Genomic DNA, 19,705 nt, shown 5'->3' on the forward strand with positions numbered 1-19,705 from the left:
GTCCTTGACAGCTGCTGAGAAATCTTCTTCTCTTTTAAGGATGGGTGGGATTAGATTGGTGCCAACTGCGTAATCCAGGTATTGTATTCTGGCATAGGAGGTAGACATCTTTGGGTGTGGGAGGGCCATTGTTTTGCCTACTTCAAAAACATTCACTTGATGTAGGTGTGATGAGTGCCTAAGAGATTTTCTTTGGAACTTTGACTGAGCTCCTCTCTGAAACAAATATACCTTGTAAAGCCTCTAACCTCATGCTTCTGATATTTAAGAGCTTCAGCTATTGCTGTTTCTTGGTGAATTCCTTTATATTTTAGTAAACTCTCACAGAACATTATTACCCTCCCCACAGAGCGTTATGCAGAGGCTCGTATGATGATTTTATTCCTCTTACTCTTTTTTTTCTTAGCATCATCGACTATAATGTGACTAGCTTCCTTGTTGTATATATTTATTTTCTTTCTGTTGGGTCTTTTGGAGAGGGCCCACATCATAAAATTTCCCTATGTTTTTCAGAGAGAAAAAAGGAGTCTCCAGGAGAGGGGGGAGAGTTTTCTTATTCGCCTACTTTCTTTCCCTTGACTTTCAAATATTTATACAGTCCTTGCATCCTTATTTTTCCATAAGGACATTTTTTAAAAAGAACTCTTGTGCAATTTCCTTGCATCTTTACTTCATGCTATGAGTATAACCATAGATTTTAAAAAAATATATCCAACAAGAATACGTTTCCCATTCTAGTCACTGAATCCTTGCACAGTTGATACAAGTTAGCCATTAAGAAACTGAAATAACTGGGCTTCAAAGCAGCTAAAGTAACAAATACATTGATAAACTGACCAATTTCTGGTTGTGTAATATCCGGTGTTTAAGATCTGACATTGAAAAAGAAAAAGAATATATCTCACAGTTATCAATATCTTTAACTAATAGACCTTGAGTATTAATTCCTATTTCTGGTCATGTGCTAAATTTCCCCGTGGAGTTGCCTCTCATTTACATATGAGAAGAATGGATTGGAGGTTTTCTCTAGGGAAATGTTTAAAGTATAATGTCAAGTGAAAACGAGACCTCAAAGTAACTCATACAATGTGATTTTTAGGATATATATATTTCACAATATAATTTTTCTATAGTCTATAAGAATTAGAATACACGCACAGAAATGACAGTGGAGCAAGACAAACTGATCACAACCTTTCACTTTCCCTCCAATCCTGCATGTATTAAAATAAGAAAGCTATATTTTAAAAAGCACAAGTTTACAACAACTGAGGAAAACACAATATGAAGTCATCATCAAAAGACCAGAAATTCTGAGACATTTCTGGAAAGAAGATAGGAAATAGATGGAATCGTGTTGCTAACAGGTGTGAGCAGAAAACCACAGTCTACGACACCCAAAAAGAGGAGAGCCAATCCAGAGAAATTCCAAGATTAGAAAGAACAAATGGAAGGAGAAGGAAGGAGCCATGGGGCAGCCTTTAAAAGCAATTGATAAATCACTACAACAAAACAGAGAGGACAGTTCCAGCAACCAAACCTCCCCCAGGTTACACAGCCAATGTGTCTCTGGTTCTAGGTTGAAAACAGAACCACCCTCTGAAGAAAGTAAAACTCCTTCCATGGAGAGGGTTCTAGAGAAGCTTCCTTCGGTAGATCCCTGAGGCGATAGGAAAGCAGGGCCTGGCGGAGCTCCAGACCTCCACAACAATCGGGGAGGGAAGATGGGAAAGGCAGCTCTATCCAGGAGGGAGAGCTATCAAAGGGTTTCACCTCCACCACAACGAAAATATTACCACCTTCTCTTGTTGCCCTTGTATTTCCATTGAAAGGGTGGCATTGCCAGGTAAAGAGTGGTGCTGATTTGTTTCTCTTTTCATTGTAGGTAAGTGGCTTTCTTCTCTTTGGAGAAGTCACTGGAAAGACTCTTTCAATCTGCAACTCTTGCTTTTCCTCAGCTTGGGAAATTCTCTTAGGATTTCCTGTTGGTCTGTTCTTTCTTTCTGCAGTGCTCATTAGATGAATATATGCGCTTCTGGGTGAAGACTCCATGTCTTTTAACTTTTCTGTCATATTTTTCCTTTGATTGATTTTTTGGTTCTCCCTTCCTGGGTTCTCCCTTTCCAGATCCTTGCAAAGATGTGTTCTTACTTTGATCACCTTTGGGGGCAAATGTATCTCCATGCCTTGGGGAGTGTTGGAGAAACTGTGTAGAATGTGTATCAGAATTGTTCAACCTAGGAAGAGAAAAGGAGAGTATTTAGCTCACCAGCTTTCTATCTTCCACTGGTCAAGAGCTACTCCTAGAAAGTTAATTTTCTCACACTTACTGATTGTATATGTGTGAGTGCTGGGTGGAGCCCTCCTAAGCATCCCTCAGTCTAGAGTTAGAGAAGCCCTTAGGCAGAAAGAGTTGTGTGGTGCAGTTTCACCTGCATGAAGGTCATTGCTACACATTGCTGGACTGAAAGGTAGACTGAGAGAATGTGAGGTAGGGGGCTGTAAGAACATGTTACCAGAGGCTCTCCCAGGGAGCTCCCAAGCAGCACCCACTAGGGCCCCAGCTTAAACTTTCCTACCTTCACAGTAAATCCACATCACACAGGCACCTTGTAGACATACAAAATTGGCTACCAAATTTGGCCACCATTCTTTACTGAAATCTGTTCTTTGCCTTTGGTGTTGGCCTTTTGAAGGCCAGAGTTGAATGTCACTTACGGCATCCCTGTCCTTTTGTGTCAACAAGCATGTGAGTGCTCAGGTTATCATATGTAATCAGCAACACAAATAAGATGGATTAAACACCACTGGGTTATAGTGTCAATACCTGAATAGTCAAATAGAGGTAAGCCTTCTGGATGTAACTTAGGGTAACCAGTCTTCTTGTGGTGCTTTGCATGTTGAAATTCCATTGTCACGTGATGTGTAAATAAGCATTATTTCAAGAATAAAATACTGGGTCGCTAATGATTCCTTTGGAAACTTTGTTTTAAGTACAAAAATGATTTTGAAAAGCTTTCTAATAAACCAAGTGGACGTGCCTTGAGAGTGCACGTGTCTGAGATTCGAGGAGTGGAAGGAGGCATGACAACTAGAAGAAACACATGATCCCATATTGGATCTGACTCTGGGGAAACATGGCTAGGACATTATTGGGGCAATTTGTGAACTGGCTTCTCTCTCATTTTTACTCTCTTCCTCTAAAGTTCTTGCCTTCTCCTTTGCTGGCACCTCCAAGGTGACTATAGTCCCTAGAAGAGACTTGTTAATCATGAACAGATTTATCACAGAGGAAAAAAATGGAAGCTCAAGTAGTGCCCAGAGAAGAGGAAATTGGGAACCATGGGATGATGACAGTGCTTGATGTCATATAGCACCCAGGAAAGGAAGTTTATAAAATCTTCAGAACTCTAACAATCAACACGCTACCCACAGGAAAGAACAGGAAAGAGAAGACTGTCTGTAGACAGTCTTTTTCTTCTTTCTTTCCTACTCTTAGACATTTGAATTATGAGATTCCCTGTATTACTAACTTACGCCACATGAGGCGTTCATCCTTTGATGGCAGAAAGCCAAAACATTCTTAGAAAGTGGTTCAGAAGGGAGAGCAATAATCGTTCTCTCGGTTTGGGTTTGGAGTTCTACTAAGAGCTAACTGTCTCTAAAGTGAAGTCTACACTTTTCATCTGACTCCCTGGGAGAATGCTCCAGAACCCAGACCACAGAGCAGCAAGGGCCTTACCATCACCATATATCTAACTATCCTCAAAGTAGCACGCATGCTTACTCAATTTTCACGGTGTGACACAGAGATACTGATACTGTTTGCCTGTTCATTCACTCATTCACTCATTCATTCATACTTACTGATTCATGCATTCAGCAGTCAGGACTGAGTCTCTTCTACATTCAAAGATCTGAGTCAGGTGCTGTGGGTGTGAAAACATATACACAGGATGGGAGTTCTCAACTGTCTGGATTCATCCATTCATTCATTCACTCAGCAAATACTGACTGAGTGTCTACTCTAGACCAGGCAGTGTTCTAGAAGCTTATATCCTAATTGGGGTGGATAGTCAGCAATTAAACAAGTTCAAAATATTGTTCCACTTCATGAAGTAAATAAACACACTGTGTCTAAGTCATGTAATCATGTTATTTTGACCAGATAGGGCTTTAAATACATTATCTTGTGTAGGTTCTTTTAGCAAGATATTAAAGACAACCAAGGAAACCTGTTTCAGTCACCATGCCTGAGTTATTAAACCAGATTACCAAACACATCATGGTTCTATGGCAGTGTCCCAACTTCATCACTCTTTTCTAGCAGTTTGAGGCTAGAAAATTTTTTGTTGTGGGGGCTGTTCTGTGCATTGTAAGATGTTTAGCAGCACCCTTGGCCTTTACCTACTAGCTCCCAGAAGTACTCCTTCCCCTGATGTGACAATCAGAACAGTATGCAGACATTGCCAAAAGTCACCTGGAAGCAAAATGGGCCCTCATTAAGAACCCCTGATTAATGGAGAGAAGTGTTCTAAGTTTCAAGTAGGGATCCTGGACACGTATATCTTCTGCCTCCCCAGTGTCCTCACCGAATAATCTCAGGGGGCTTCTTTTTCTCTCTGTTCTCACTCTTTTTTCTAGTTTCTGCCCTGCAATAGGGATTTCATTTTCTTCTTCCCCTCAGCTCCCTGGTGGAGAGAGCAAGAAGAGAACTCAGGAGAAGGTGCTTTCTAAGGGGGCAGGTCCTTAGGTAGGATCTGGGAGGTGCTGTCTCAGAGACAAATTCTGCTTCCTGCCTCCTTTTGCCAAGAATCTGGAGACCCTCAGACATAGTCCAAACAAAACCCTGCATTTACTCATGCAGTCAGATGAGCTGACAACAAGCCATGAAAAAGGCTTACTTTCTACTCTTCTGGTTGGACAATTAGCTGCACTGATTTCATAATTTAAGACAAAGACCTCTTTGCTACTATACTGCACATATCTCTCGAAAAGAGAGAAGTTTTATTTTATTGAATTCTGATATGGTGGCCTATGGAGTAGCCCTGGGTTTAGAGGTGGGTTTTTCTCAGAAAAGAATGATCAGCCCAAACAGAAGGAGGCTCCTTACAGGAATTCTAGCTGGGCTAAGTGGAGAAGAGGGAGCCATCTGAGATGCTCCTTGAGCCCTGTCATGGGCTTTGAAAGAATCTAGAAGTGCTTCACAATGTCTTCAGTTACTGGGTTTCAGCAGTAATATACATTCAGGAAATTATGGGTTGAATGAACCCAGTGGGGTTTACTGTAGGACTTTACTGTAGGACTTTCTTGAGTTTTCAAAATGCAATGTAATGTAGTGACTATCAAGACTAGGAGCAAATAAATAGCATGTCACAAACTCATTTGACTATGGGAACTTCTGACGTGTTTTAATTTTGACATAGCTTCTTTCTAAAATTCTGTTCCTTTGAAACCAGGGCTGTAGGGAACTCCAGAAAGGAAAACTGTAATCCTGCTTATCTATTTGGATGTTACTCTCTGTTCATTTTCCCTCACCAGGTCTTTCCTAACATCTTTTAAAAGTGAGCTTGTTTTGTCCATGCTGTTTAATGGAAATTGAAAGATGAGTTTATGGGCTATATATTCACATTTAGGGAGTGTCACCCCAGCTCTGGCCAGAATCATTTGCTAAGTCCACGACCATCTCTGTTCCCCAATTGACCTTTGGATGCTGTAGGACTGGGATAGGGCTCAGGCCAGAATGATCTGTATTTTGAAAAATCAAACCAAACACCCCCTAGGGTACTGGGAGGTACAAGCCAAGATGGAGAAGCCACCTGGGGAGCCCGGAATGGTAGATTCTCAAGGGGAGGTGGTGGCGCCCCCCTGAGGTCATCCTGGTGGCAGCAGAAGCAGTTTTCATAGAGCTCTCAAGGGAGTAGTGAATCTTCTGGAATAAAAGTCAGGTAGATGGAAGAGATTATGTTGAATGAAATAAGTCAAGCAGAGAGAGTCAGTTATCATATGGTTTCACTTATTTGTGGAGCATAACAAATAGCATGGAGGACATGGGGAGATGGAGAGGAGAAGGGAGTAGGGGGAAATTGGAAGGGGAGGTGAACCATGAGAGACTATGGATTCTGAAAAACAATCTGTGGGTTTTGAAGGGGCGGGGGTTGGGAGGTTGGGAGAACCAGGTGGTGGGTATTGGAGAGGGCACGGATTGCATGGAGCACTGGGTGTGGTGCAAAAATAATGAATACTGTTATACTGAAAAAAAAAATAATAAAGTACCATAGAAACTTGAAAAAAAAAAAAGAAGTCAGGTAGATGAGGTCCCCTCTCGGGGAAATTCTCCCTCCATTGCCAACTCTGAAGGGCCAGCGTTTGGCTTTATTTAGGAAAGTGGCAGTTTGTTACATATTATATTATATTATATTATATTATATTATATTGAAAGAGAGATCTCTTAAAGGAATGACATTTGTTTAAAAAATAATCCTTTGAGTTATTTCTAAGATAGTATGGTTTCCCACACAGTGAATATTAATATATAAATACCACCTTATCCTTCACACTCCGTGTTTATGCCGAGGACAGCTGGACAGGGACTTTGGGCCGTGAACCATCTGGACCATTCTACTATAATCAGACATTGATTTCCAGGGGTGTTGGCTGCAGCTGGAGTGTAGTTGGCTGGTCCCCACCCACCTTTGCCCCCACTACCAAGCTCACCCAGGAGACACCAGGCCAGCCTGCCATTGCCAATTACTACCTGTGCTGGTCCCAGGGAGGCCACACCTGATTCTCTGGGGAGTGCCTACCATGTGCCAATCCATGTTACATTGAGACCTGCTTACAGTTAAAATCAAGACAGCCCAACTGAGCTGAGTAGCGGAGATAAAATCGGGATGTAGAACAGTAGAGATGCAAATGCAGGGAAGGGAGCAGAGGAGAGGCCCAGAGGCGAAGCTTAGGGCCTACAAGAGGGAGAGACCTACAGAGTATCTATCTGCCTGAGGCCTAGGGCACAGCTTTGCCCAGGGCATCAAAACTTAGGACATGCTACAATGTTAGGCAGAAATGTATTAAATGGTACAAATGTTAGTGGCCATAAGTAAAACAGCCAAACAATGTGATCATGCCTGTTTGCTAGAGAAGTTTCAAGGGAGGGTGCCTCTCACTTGCAGTGTAAGGTCAGAGAAGGTATTTCTGAATAGGTGATACTGAGCTTGAAACTAAAGGACAAGAAGGAACCTTCCATGCAAAGGTTTTGGGGGAGAGGTAGAGGAAATATTAAGTACAAATAATTAATATTAAGGCAGATAATGGTATCCAGGGCAGAGAAAGAGCTGGGAGGCAGTGGGGTCAGAGAATAAGGCAGATGTAGAGTCAACTAGGGACATGCATGTTAAGACCCAAACCCTGATGGGTACTCCCATCTCTTTGCTTTCCTTCTCTGTAGCAGACAAACATCTGACTTGATAGTGTTGCAGCACCTGCTCAGAAACCATCGTCTGTACCAGTGAGCTCTCTGAGCTCACTGGCCCTGCGCCAACCTTCTTTTTTCCATGTTGACAACTGTATTATAAGAAGACCCTAAAGATAGAAGGACAACACGGAAAAGGCTACTCTGGGGTATGTAAGTGTGAGCTTTGGAGTTACCACCTCTCTGAGCTGGATGTTTGGAGGAAAGTTTCCATCTTGCATGTGCTTTGAACAAGAAAAGATGGCTCATCTCCACTGGGGTGCAAGGCAGTGGCAGAGATGGTGGTTTTACAGTAGTTCTTTCCTTGAAAAGAAAGAAATGTATATTCTTTTTTTAAAAAAAAAGATTGTATTTATTTATTTGAAAGAGAGAGGGAGGGAGAGAGAATGTGTGGGGAGGAGAGGGGGAAGCAGGCTCCCGCTGAGCAGAAAGCCTGATGTGGGGCTCCATCCCAGGCCCCTGGGATCATGATCTGAGCCAAAGGCAGATGCTTAACCAACTGAACCACCCAGGTGCTCCAAGGATCACACATTCTTTAAAACAAGTTATTCTCCTTGAGAGCCCCAGATAATTCAATAACCATGGCCTTTCTAATTCTAAAAGAATTAATAGCTCACATTTAATAGAATCAACATTTGGACAAACTGAGTCAAAAGTTAAACTCTTAACTCAGAGATTTGGTGTCTTCATGCTTTACCTTTTGTTCCTTTGAATATTATTAACCCTTTGGCATATTTGGGGCAGAGGCATAACCAGGGATTTGTTCCCCCATTTCAGGCGAGGTGAGGAAAACACAAGGGGCAGTATAGCAGAGCGGTCAAGCACATGGCCTTGAAGCCAGGCTAGGACTTTGGGCCCCTGACTCTGCTAGTTACCATCTACGTGACTTAATTATTCCTGGATTGAGTTTGTTCCCCTGCAAAATGGATCGCAGTAGAACTGACTTCATGGAGATATGTGAGAGATAAATGAGCTAATAATTGAAAAGCAGGTACAGTAGTGCTGGGCCCATAGTGCAAGCTTGCTGTTCTTATTCACCATGCTCTTCCACAATTAATAAAAGGGCTTTGGTGTGACCGCTCTTTTGAGAAGTTTAGTTTTGAACCTATGGCTACAGAAATGTGTCTTTAAAAGATGAATGTGGGAACATCTGAATTCCTCTGACTTTCTCTAATCACAAATGACTACCGCATGTTGGACATTTTATTTTTGAGTAGAACCTCATCAACTATGCACTCCTTTATTTCCATTAACTGTTATTGTTCCCAGTGGCGAGTAATGTCTGTTGGCTCTCGGCTCTTCAGTTGTCTTATCTGTATCTTCCCTCTAGTGCCTGTGCAGGAAGCTTGAAAACTACATTTCCCAGACTCCTTTGCATACTGCTTCCTCTTTGTTTCTGTCAGTGGGAGTTTTGGTAGGAGATTGGAGGGTGGTAAGGAAAACTGAAACAAGCTTTTCCCCCTCCAACTTCTGGGGCAGTGTTTCCAGCTATGCAACAGCAGCCTGAGTGTTGAAGTGGCCATGAGCTCTGAGTAATGCCATCTTCCCTTCTGCTCCTTCAGACCTAAGTATTGTGGTGGTTTCCTACTACTAATCTTTGGATAACATTACTTCTTTTTACTCTTTCAGCCTTTCTAATGCATTTTAACCAATCTCTTATGTTAAGTTACCTCTGTTTGGGATACTTACATTGTTTTCTATTTTCTTGCTTGGACACTTACTGATTACATTTCCAAACCACTTTACGGTACCAGATTCACGGTGACAAGAATCATTGCTTGAAGTATTTAGATACTTACAACCTCCCTCAATGTATATTCTTATTCACTATACAACAGTTCATTAGATCAAGTCCTTTTTTTGGGGGGTTGCACCAAAAAAAAAAAAAAAAAAATCTTTCAAAATTCATCTGGACATAAAATGAAGGGAAGTAGCAGATGCATTTTATTGGTCATCTATTGCATCCTCAAACAGTGGCTTGACAATAGTACTCATCTGTTACCTCTCCTGGTTTCTGTGTGCAAGGAATTTAGAGCAGCTTGACTGTGTGGTCCTGGCTTGGGGTCTCCAGGAGGTTACAGTCAGATATCAGCTGGGGCTGCTGTCAACTGAAGTTTCAGCTATGGCTAGAGGATCTACTTTTGAAGGTGGCTCGGGTGGCTGGCAAGTCAGTGCTGGCTATTGGCAGGTGGATGAAGTTCCTTTCTATGTGGTCTTCTCCACAGGACTGCTAAAGTATCCCCATGGCTGGGAAACTGACTTCCTTCAAAAATGGTAATCTGGGGCACCTGGGTTGCTCAGTGGGTTAAAGCCTCTGCTTTTGGCTTGGGTCATGATCCCAGGGTCCTGGGATCGAGCCTCATATCAGGCTCTCTGCTTGGTGGGGAGCCTGCTTCCTCCTCTCTCTCTCTCTCTGCCTGCCTCTCTGCCTACTTGTGATCTCTATCTGTCAAATAAATTTAAGAAAATAGTAATCTAAGAGGTTAAAGAGGAAACTGCAATACATTTTATAACCTAGCTTTGAAAGTCACACATCATTACTTCATTTGTATTCTATTGGTCACACAGGGCCAACCCTGGTTTGTTGTGCCAAAGCAAGTATACACAGGTACATAGGAGTCTAAAATCACTGAAATTCCCACAAATCGTGGAAAGTTCTCATCTTCCAACAAGAGAACAAGAAAGTTATCAATTTCAAGAGTTCTTTAGATAAGAGGAGGGGATGAAGGGTCTTCCACATTTCCCTGCAGCCTATGAAAAACCATAACAAGCTGTAAAATGTTGAGTAACTTGTTCTGAGAGGCACGGAAAGGGTGTACAAAGGAGGAGTCACTTCTTTTTTCTTTCCACTCTCTTGTTGTGGCTGTCATTCATTAATTCCCTTTTATTCACAGTGCTATGGGCACATCTACTCCTCTGCTTCTAACCACTGGAAGGTATAGTACTCCATGGCATGCATCCAACAGTTTTATGCCTCCTTTCTCCCAGGGGTAAACCCACAGGTTGCTGGGGTGGGGGGGGGGGAGTTTCTGAGGGAAAAAAGGGATTTACAAGAAGTGCCCAGAGAAGGGTTAACATCAACAATATTTCTCTCTCTCTTTTCAAAATAAGAATGTGTGAAACAAGAGGGGCTGGAAACTCTCTTTATTCCATAAACATCTGTGCCAGGTACGGTGCTAAGCATTATGGGAGATTCAGAGATTAATGAGTTATATTCCCTGACCTCAAGAAACTTAAGGTTTTAAGACAAAACAGACCAGTAGATAGCTAATTATAATATAAAATTAACAACAAGGGGCAACCCAATAATTCTGACTTGGGGATCAGAGAAGGATTCATGAAAGGTTGAACCTGAGCAGAATCTTTTTTTTTTTTTTTTTTTAATTTATTTGACAGACAGAGATCACAAATAGGCAGAGGCAGGCAGAGAGAGGAGGAAGCAGGCTCCTCGAGGAGCAGAGAGCCCAATGTGGGGCTCTATCCTAGGACTCTAGGATCATGACCTGAGCCGAAGGCAGAGGCTTTAACCCACTGAGCTACCCAGGCACCCCTGAGCAGAATCTTGAAGATGGAGTAGATATCCCCAGGTGGACAGAAGTGAGTAGAAAAAAATAGAGTATATTTTAGACCGGAAGTGCTAAGTGAACAGAGATATAAAATAGAGGAGAGAATGTGACAGTGTAAGGAAGGGTACAGAGTTATGTGTGACTGCAGTGTATGTGGGGCCTGGAGGTCTGGGGATCTGGGGATGGGACTGGGGAGGTGAGGGAGCCTGGTAAGATGAGAGGGACCAGATCCCGGTGAGTCTTTAGTGCCACGCTGGGAGCCTGAATCACCAGCCATGATTCAGCAATGGGAAGGAAGGGAAGCTTCTTGAAGAGGGAAGTGGTATTATCAGACCCATGTAGAAAGGAGAGGAGTAATACGAGACACCAAGACCCAAATGTGTACAGCCAGCTGAAGAAATTACGGCTGTTTCAATTTTTCTCTTTTGGGGTCACCTGCAGTTGCTAATTTTCTTGCAGTGAGTGTGGATTATTGGCGAATTTTAATATAAAATACATAAAATAATTTTTTTGTATGGTAAAATAGAAACTATAAATGGGGAGAATGAAGGAAGCCAGTGAGAGTGAGAGGAAACAGTGGGGAGGCAGGAGCCTCGGTCTCCAGGGGCTCTGGAGGCCAGGGCTGCAACAGTGAGGGCAAAGCTGGCAGAGAAGGGAAGAAGAAAGCTTCATTCTCATGTTCTTCCAAATTTGCTGAGTGTCTGCCTTGGCCTTCACTACTGCAAGGGCTTGATGGAGAAATGGGTCAGTGACAAATAGATTGGACTACGGAAGGGGTTATCTTTCAGGCTACTGGATCCTGAGTATATTTGTGAGCTGAGGGGGTGGGAGACTTAGATAATGAAATACAAGATAGCAAAAAGTTCAGTAAGTAAGAGGCAAGATCTAAGAGTAAATCAGAGGGAATAAGGTCAATGTCCCAAGTACAGTGCATATGTGTGTGTATCTTAGGGAGAGTATCTGAGATAGAGAATATATGAAATAGAGGTATGTATAGTATGTAATAATGAGAATCAACGTAAGTGGGTATGCACATATTAATACATTTTGGATCTGAATATATAGCAGCTCCTGAAAATAAAGAATTGGGCAAAGCCATTTGCCCCTGCTATCTATAAAAGTATCAAGGGCTATTCAGAAAGAGGAAAAAATATACAGCACATCCTATAAACAAAGCAATTGAGGAAATGCAGTTTGCTCCCCTGCAAGAGAAGAAAACAGTGTGAGACAAAAGGCAGAAGAACTGCTGCACAGGAAAATCCCTTGCCCAGAGGCTGCTCTGTGAAAGGTGGTCAGCGCAGGATGCAAGAGGACCAAGCAGACATAAAGAGGCCCCCCTGGCACAGGGACCTGGCTTGTCACAGCCTGGACTTGGTGTTGATGGATGTGCCTCCCACACGCCCTGATGTTCTCTATCCCCTTCAAAGTTGCCTCTTTTGAAGAATTTGTGTTTGGCCAGAGTTAAATGAACCATGTGGCTTGGGAGTTTTCTCCCTGCCTAAGGGATAGAACCATTCCACGTGTTTCAGGCAAAAGCCTGAGGAGGTGTCCGGAGTACTTGAGGGTCCCAGAGCTATTTTTCACAGTGACTCGCCAAGGATCGGCAGACCCCTCTGAGCCAATGGAAAGATGGACGCTGGACCAGGCACCAGAACCGGCCCCTCTCAGTCCCTGAGTCAGGCTGGAGCTAATTATCCTTGCCTGCCCCCACCTGCTAGCTTGCTTGCTTGGTCTTGCATCTGTCTTAATCAGGAAGAGACTCCTACTGTGGCGTCTTCATGTAAACAAAGCAATTTGTGACTTGATTAACCCAGATGGACAAGTGTGTCCTTTTCTCCCTTCTCCTCTTTACTGAGTCTGGACGATGAAAGGAGTTTCCCTCCGTGTGGAGGCAATGCCCGCCGGCGGCAGATCGGGCTTGGCTTTTGCTCTTGCCACCTCCCTTCCTCTAACACCCATTGCAAGGGATTCGTTTCAGGCACCCCAGGGACACTGGGCCCGATTCCTTCTCGGCTCTCTCTGTTTGCATCATGGACAAATCAGAAATGCCACCACCATTAAAAATCAAACCCACGATTTGTCCAGGTGATAAGGTTTATAGTTAATATTAGCGGCTGTGATTTATCAGGAGACTAACTACCTGGTGATACATTTCATGAATGTACCACCAAACCATCTATCAATGTGACGATGAACTTTTCATATCTGAGCAGGCCTGTGATGGGTACGGAATCAAGGAACTCACCTGCACGTCTATTAAATTACTGGAACGCAAGAAAGCAAATAAGAGGCTCTGGCAGCTAAAAGGGGCATGAAAAGGGGGAGAAAATAATGAAAAAATTTTTATACCAACACATTATAAAACATTAACGTCATTTTTTGTTTGTTTGTCCTTTGAAATTTATTCCCTAGTGTCTTCTTTCTCTCACATATTGTTGCCTTAGGCTGAAATGAAGCTGCCATTATCCCCGTCCCCAACCCCCTCCCCCCACACTGAAAAACCCCACCCAGACAAAGAAGGGCCCTGAGCTGATTCCAGGAAACATACATCCTGAACCACTCAGGGTCTCTGAATATGTGTAAATGTAGCAGCTAAATCAGCACCATGCAAATTAGGACTTGTATTATTTCCCCATTTGCAACTATAACAAGTTACCACAAAGTTGGTGGCTTTGACCATGCAAATTTACTTTCTTCCAGGTAGTTCTATAGGTCAGAAGTCTGACAGGGTCTCACTAAAATCATGGGGCTGCATTCCTTTCTGGTGACCCTGGGGAAGAATCCTTTTCTTGCCTCTTCTAGATTCTAGAGACTGCCTGAATTCCTCCGATTTAGGGCCCTTTCTTACATCAAAGCCAACAATGGTGAGTCCAGTCCAGTCCACATCCCCTTATTCTGACTTCTTCTGCTTCTCTCTTCCACTTTTAAGGACCCCTGTGGTTAAGGACCCAATCCCCCTGAGGAATCTGAGATAATCTCCCTATCCTATTAAAGTCAGACTATTAGCCACTTACTTTCACCTGTAGCCTTAATTCCTCTTTGTCATTACATAACATATGCAAAGTTTCCAGGGATTAGGGCATAGCTTCTTCAGACTTTTCTATTATAGGACTTGAGTTTTGTGGTAGTTGTTTTTGTTTGTTTGTTTGTTTTGTTTTGTTTCTTTCATTTTGACTGGTGCTATTTCTCTTTTGGCTCAAAGTAGTAACAAATAAGCAAAGTGAAGTCCTAAATAGGTTTCTGAAACAGATTACTATTCACATTTTCAGGCAGCGGCCCCTTATTACCTGCTGATTTGGGCAAGTTAGTAACGTCTTTTCTAACCCTCTGTTTCTCATCTGTAAAATGGGGATAACACAATCTCCTACAGAAATGAATGCAGGAAATGGGATACTGTTTGCAAAGCTTTAGCATAATGCTCAGCGTGTACTAAGTGCTCAATAAAAGTAAATTAATGTAAAATACTCAATAAAAGTAAATTAATTAATTTTTTGAAGTTGGGCTGGGATACAGGCAAAGAAGAGACAGCATGTAAGCAGGGATCAGTCCTCCTCCCCACTCGCTCTGAGCTGGTCCCACCTGTAGAAACCGCTCCATCTCACTGGGCAAGGAAAAGAAATGTTCAGTTGTCGTCTCTGCTGCCCTTCCTAGGGGCTGCAATTTTCTTTTCCTTTGCTGTGTTTTTCCTTCTCTCACCTTCCCCTGCAGACAGGCCAGGGGGGTCAAAGACTTGGTACTGACCCACAGAGTAGGTTTGGTTGCAAGAATAGCTCCTAATGGAAGTGGCAGGAGCGGTGGGGGGGGGCAGCAGGTGTGGAACCCCCAGATGAGTCCCACTTCAGCCTGCCCACAATCACTCACTGAACCCGCCCCTGCAGGACCTATGGCCTCAGCTCCCAAGGCCTGTGGATTAGATTAGCATGAAATAATCAGAATTCTCCAGGACAAATTACATCTCCTTTCAGGGCCATGTGGTTGCCCAGGAGAGGGCTGCCTTCCTAGACAGAGCTCTGGTGGCTATCAGGTCCCTAAAATGGCCCAGACAACCCAGCATGGGTGCCCAGAAAGACTGGCCTTCCAGAAAGGCACCAGGTTACCTACTGGGCTGAGAAAACCAAAACTCTGTTAACTCTGTTAACATACAGAGTTGATGTTGGTGCTAGGAAACAGGTACTCTATACATGTCAGGAAAATAATCCAACAATGTTTTTTTTTCCCATTAATAGCATATATACATTTTAAAAATAAAAAATAAACACACATACGTACCTTTCTGGCCAGCAATCCAACTTTGGCAGAATCTATTCTATTGAAGAAACAAAAATAAATACTGATACATGAGGTTGTTTGAACAAGAAAACTTATTATAACAATATTTGTAGGACAACAAAAAACTTGGAAACCTTGATGTCTGTCAGTGGGTAGAGAATTAAATATAGGATGGCCATCTGCAAAATATTGTGTAACTATTTAAAAGAAAGAGTTATTTTTTTAGTTATTGATCTTAAAGGATCTGGTACAAGAGAAACATATACCATAATTTTGTTAAGATTAAAAACAACAACAACAACAACAACAACAACTTTGAGCCAGAACTTTGGGTGGTTCAGTCAATTAAACATCTGACTCTTGATTTTGGCTCAGGTCATGATCTCAGGGTCCTGAGACTGTGCTCCACATCAGGCTCTGTGCCTGAAGCCTGCTGTAGGTTCTCTCTCCCTGGGGCACCTGGGTGGCTCAGTCAGTTAAGCATCTGCTGTCTGCCTATGGCTGGGGTTATGATCCTGGACCAGAATCATGCCCCATACTGGGCTCCCTGCTCAGTGAGGAGTCTGCTTCTCCCTCTGCTTTTCACCCAGCTCTCGTGCTCTCTCTCTCACTCTCTCAAATAAATAAATAAAATAAAATAAAAATTCTCTTGCCCCTCTTTGCTGGCACTTGTGTGCGTTCTCTCTCTTTCCCTCAAGGAAAGAAAGGAAGGAAGGAAGGAAGGAACCTTGTGAATGGGTTCATGTCAATGTTTTCAGAGCCTCGGGGAAAGTATGGAAGGATACACATCAGTCTAATCACAGGGCAGGGTGGGTTAATTTGTTTTCCTTCTATGTGTTGCTTTGGTAGTTACATAAATACTTCAATGTTTCAACTTGGGAAGAGGAATTTAATATAAATACTGCCTTATAATAAATTTTCATAATATAAATAGCAGCAGAGAGAAGACGAAGAAGGGAAACTGTCAAGGAAGCTCGAAGATCAGTTCTGGGGGAACCTGGGGATTTCACGCTGGGGCTTTGTAGACAGTGAGTGAGAGCCAGGGCTGCAGGGGTGTGGCTAGAGGGTCTGCGAGCACAGTCTGTGTGGAGCCGCTGGCTTAATTCAAATTTATCTAGAGCATCCTCTAAGAAGGCCAGAGTGGGGTGGAGCGCTGAGTAGCCTCCAGCAAGAGGAATTTAAGCTGCTAGACTATGAAGAAAAACTTCCCCAAAGTATTACTGGTCATAATGAGTCTTTCTTCTAGGGGTTATTTTGAAGAATTCAGCCAGACTTATCGGATTGAGCTGGTATAGAGATGGGAGGAAGCAAAATACCGAGCGTCAGGTCAGAGGCCAGTAGTGGGAAAACGGTTTACCTACCTTATCTCATCTGAAACAAAAATGCAACCCAACAAGGTAGGTATGATTATCCCCATTTTACAAGGAGGAAATGGGGGTTGAGCAACCCATCCAAGATTATGCAGCTGGTAAGGGGTCTTTTGGCTCCGTAATCTACATTCTAAAGACCTTGTCCTACCAGGGTGAAAATCTAGATGGGAATATTACCCTTCCCCTTCACCCCATGGGGCTCAAGTGGGCAGGGCTGGGCAGGGTTTCTCTTTATTCCCAGGTTGGGGTTTGCAGCTGAGGTTCTGGGCCCCAACATCAAGGAAGAGTCCCTGACAGACGATGTTCTTCTTGGGGGAGGAGGGAACAAACTACAACATTACGCATTCCCTGATGCCCCACCTGCAGTGACTTGAGGGCACAGGGCTTGACATGTGGTGAGCCCTGGGTCTTGCTCCAGCCACACAGCCGACATCCTCACAGCCCCGTCCCCACTTTATTTTCATAGTAGAGGCAAGGGAGGAGGGAAGCAACGCTTTGCAGGGGTGAGACAAGTGGACCTTTTCTCTGGTCCCATGGGACCAGACCATAGACTGTTCCAGAGAGTGGACACCTCTAGGACTGGCGGTGTCCAGCCTGGAGCTGCCGGGGTGCAGAGCTTTGTGTGTGCGGGGCTGGGGGTGAGGGGTGGGGCGGGTAGTGGGAGAGGGAAAGAGTGTTTGGAGACCTTCCCAGAAGCAGCTTTGCCAGGATCTGAAGGAGTGCCAGGAAGGGGGGAAGGGGGTGGGAGAAAAGGAGGAAGGGGGGGAGGGGCAAGGGCTTCATCTGCTCTCAGCCATCCGAAGTCCCCAGGGATGCGCTCAGGTGCGAGGTGAGTGCTGGCGCTCCCGCCTCCACGGACTTCCCTCACGCCTGCCTAGCCCAAAGGTTCTGAGGCTCAGTGATGACCATAACCCTACCCTTGAGGCTTCAACAGCATCTCTGGGTTTACAGAAAGAGAATCTGCATGGTGGTCCTTGTGCTCATTCGTTTCTCTGAGAGTCGTGAACGAAAATCAGTCCCAATTTCTTCTCTATCCTCCGCAACTCTACCATCTCCACCTGGAAATTTCTCCATTATCTCCTTCTGTGTTTAAGGGGACTGCCTTCCCCTCTCCCCTCTGCTGATTCTATATCTGGATGTTTTCCTCATCTTCCTCTGCATCCCCATTTTCCAGGCCCTCCTTCTCTGGCCACCTCTTGGTTCCCTCTACTTCCTCCTCCCAAGGGCTCTGGAGCTGACCTCTCTAGTATTTTCATGAGGATAACCAAATATTACACTCAAGTTAACCTTTGTATCTTGGATCTACTTGGGCAGGGAGTAGAGTGAAGAAAGGTGCTTCTACAATCCCAACAAGTCCTCAGAGGCTCAGGGCCAGTGCTGGTGGGCTGCTTGGAGAGGTGCACGTTGGTATGACCATTTCCTTGGTGGACGAAACCCACTAGGATCCCCATCCCCATCTGGGTGAGGGGTGTGCGCACCCTGGTTAATATCTCCCTGAGCTGGGAACAGGGCTTACTGCTTTGCTGCTTAAAAACATCAACTAACATATGGAGATGTCATCATGATTAAACAGCAAATTATAGTCGAAGACGGCGCGATAATAATCTAAACAATCACCACAACAAGAAGAAATGTTCTCTCACGAGCCAGATGCGGCAACCTGTGTTCCTGAGACTAGCGCCCCTGCCTTCCTGGGGCTCCCCCCGCCCCCGAGCGCACTTGCTGGTAGTACCGGCCTAGGACAGGGCAAATGAGTCCCCAAAAGGGCACCGATCTTTCTCGAGGCACTGGTAGGATGATCTAGGACAGGACGGAGTGGGGGAGCGGAAGGACGTGGCGGTGGAGTGCCCTCCCTCTGGGAAGGCAGTTGGAGCCACAGGAGGACGGCGCTCCTGGAGAAGAACCTTGTTGAGAGAGCAAACGAGCCCGCGTTCCCAATCCTTCCCGCCCGTCGCCTCTGTCCCCTCCCTGAGTGTCGCCTCCTCCCAGATTTCGAAGGAGACAGATTTCCAGGTGGGAAACCCGCGCTCCTAGGGGAGGGGCATCCTCCGTGTGTCTCGGATGTCTCCCTTCCCCCAAGCCTGGGGAGAGCAATGCGTGTATTTTCCTTTGGCCAGCCAGGGGCCCAGCTGCGTGCACCGGTTCGCCCCCAGCCCTGCTTGGGAAAGATGCCGGCAGGAGGCGGCGAGCTCTCCAGGCAAGGAAAAAAAAAAAAAAAAGAGAGAGAGAGAGAGAGAGAGAGAAATGATAGAAGACCCTCCCTCTTTTCTCTGTTCTCCTCCCCCTCATTAAATAGATTCGTATTTAAAACAGGCTCAGACATTTTAATTTGAATTCCAGGGATTGCGCTTGGGTTAGAATCATCCTACCTCTACTTGGACCGAAAATAACCCCTGAAACGAAATGATCAAAACCAAACGCTATTTTGCCAAACAACCACCGTTCCCTGTGGGTGACCATTCCGCTCAGGCAGGCAGGATCTCCTTTGCTTTTGGCTGAGAATAGGGGATCGGCGGAGGAGGGGCTGGGTAGAAGGTGGCGGGTGAAAGTATTCCCAGGAGTGGCCCGGCGCGGCGCGTGCGTGAACCGGCCGCGGTAATATATGCTGCCATTAAGAATCCGGGCAGGTTCTAGCGCTCGGGGCGCAGGGACGCATGTGTTGCTGGAATTCAATCCGTGGGGGGAATGCAGATTGGGCTGCGACCTACTGGGTTTGATTTATGAACTGTTACTCTAGCGATTGTTTACACATTACATTTCAGAGCCGCCGCGCACCCTCCCGGCGGCGGCCGGCTCGCTCCGCGGCGCGGGAATCCGCCGCAGCCTCCGGGGCCTCGCCCCACCAGACCTCCATCCCCACCCCGCGGGACGCCGCCCTCCCCCCTGCAGCTCCCTCCCCCCCCCCTTCTCCTAGAAATCAGATTTCGATTTCCTTGAACCCAGAGACAGACGCCCAGTTTTCCCTCCCCCAGCCTGCTCCAGTTCCGGCGGCCTTGGACCCCGGTCTCCTCGGCCCGTGATTACTCTCG

General features: G+C 44.8%; 1 long non-coding RNA gene across 1 annotated transcript; it reads left to right on the forward strand.

Moving 5' to 3' along the window:
- The first annotated feature begins 18,474 nt into the window (after positions 1 to 18,474).
- On the forward strand, positions 18,475 to 18,877 carry LOC116587842. Its single transcript, XR_004284668.1, has 2 exons — positions 18,475 to 18,689; positions 18,794 to 18,877. It is a non-coding gene; the product is annotated as an uncharacterized LOC116587842 (long non-coding RNA).
- The last annotated feature ends 828 nt before the right edge of the window (positions 18,878 to 19,705 follow it).

This window comes from Mustela erminea, chromosome 4 (genome assembly GCF_009829155.1).
Source record: "Mustela erminea isolate mMusErm1 chromosome 4, mMusErm1.Pri, whole genome shotgun sequence".
NCBI lineage: Eukaryota > Metazoa > Chordata > Mammalia > Carnivora > Mustelidae > Mustela > Mustela erminea.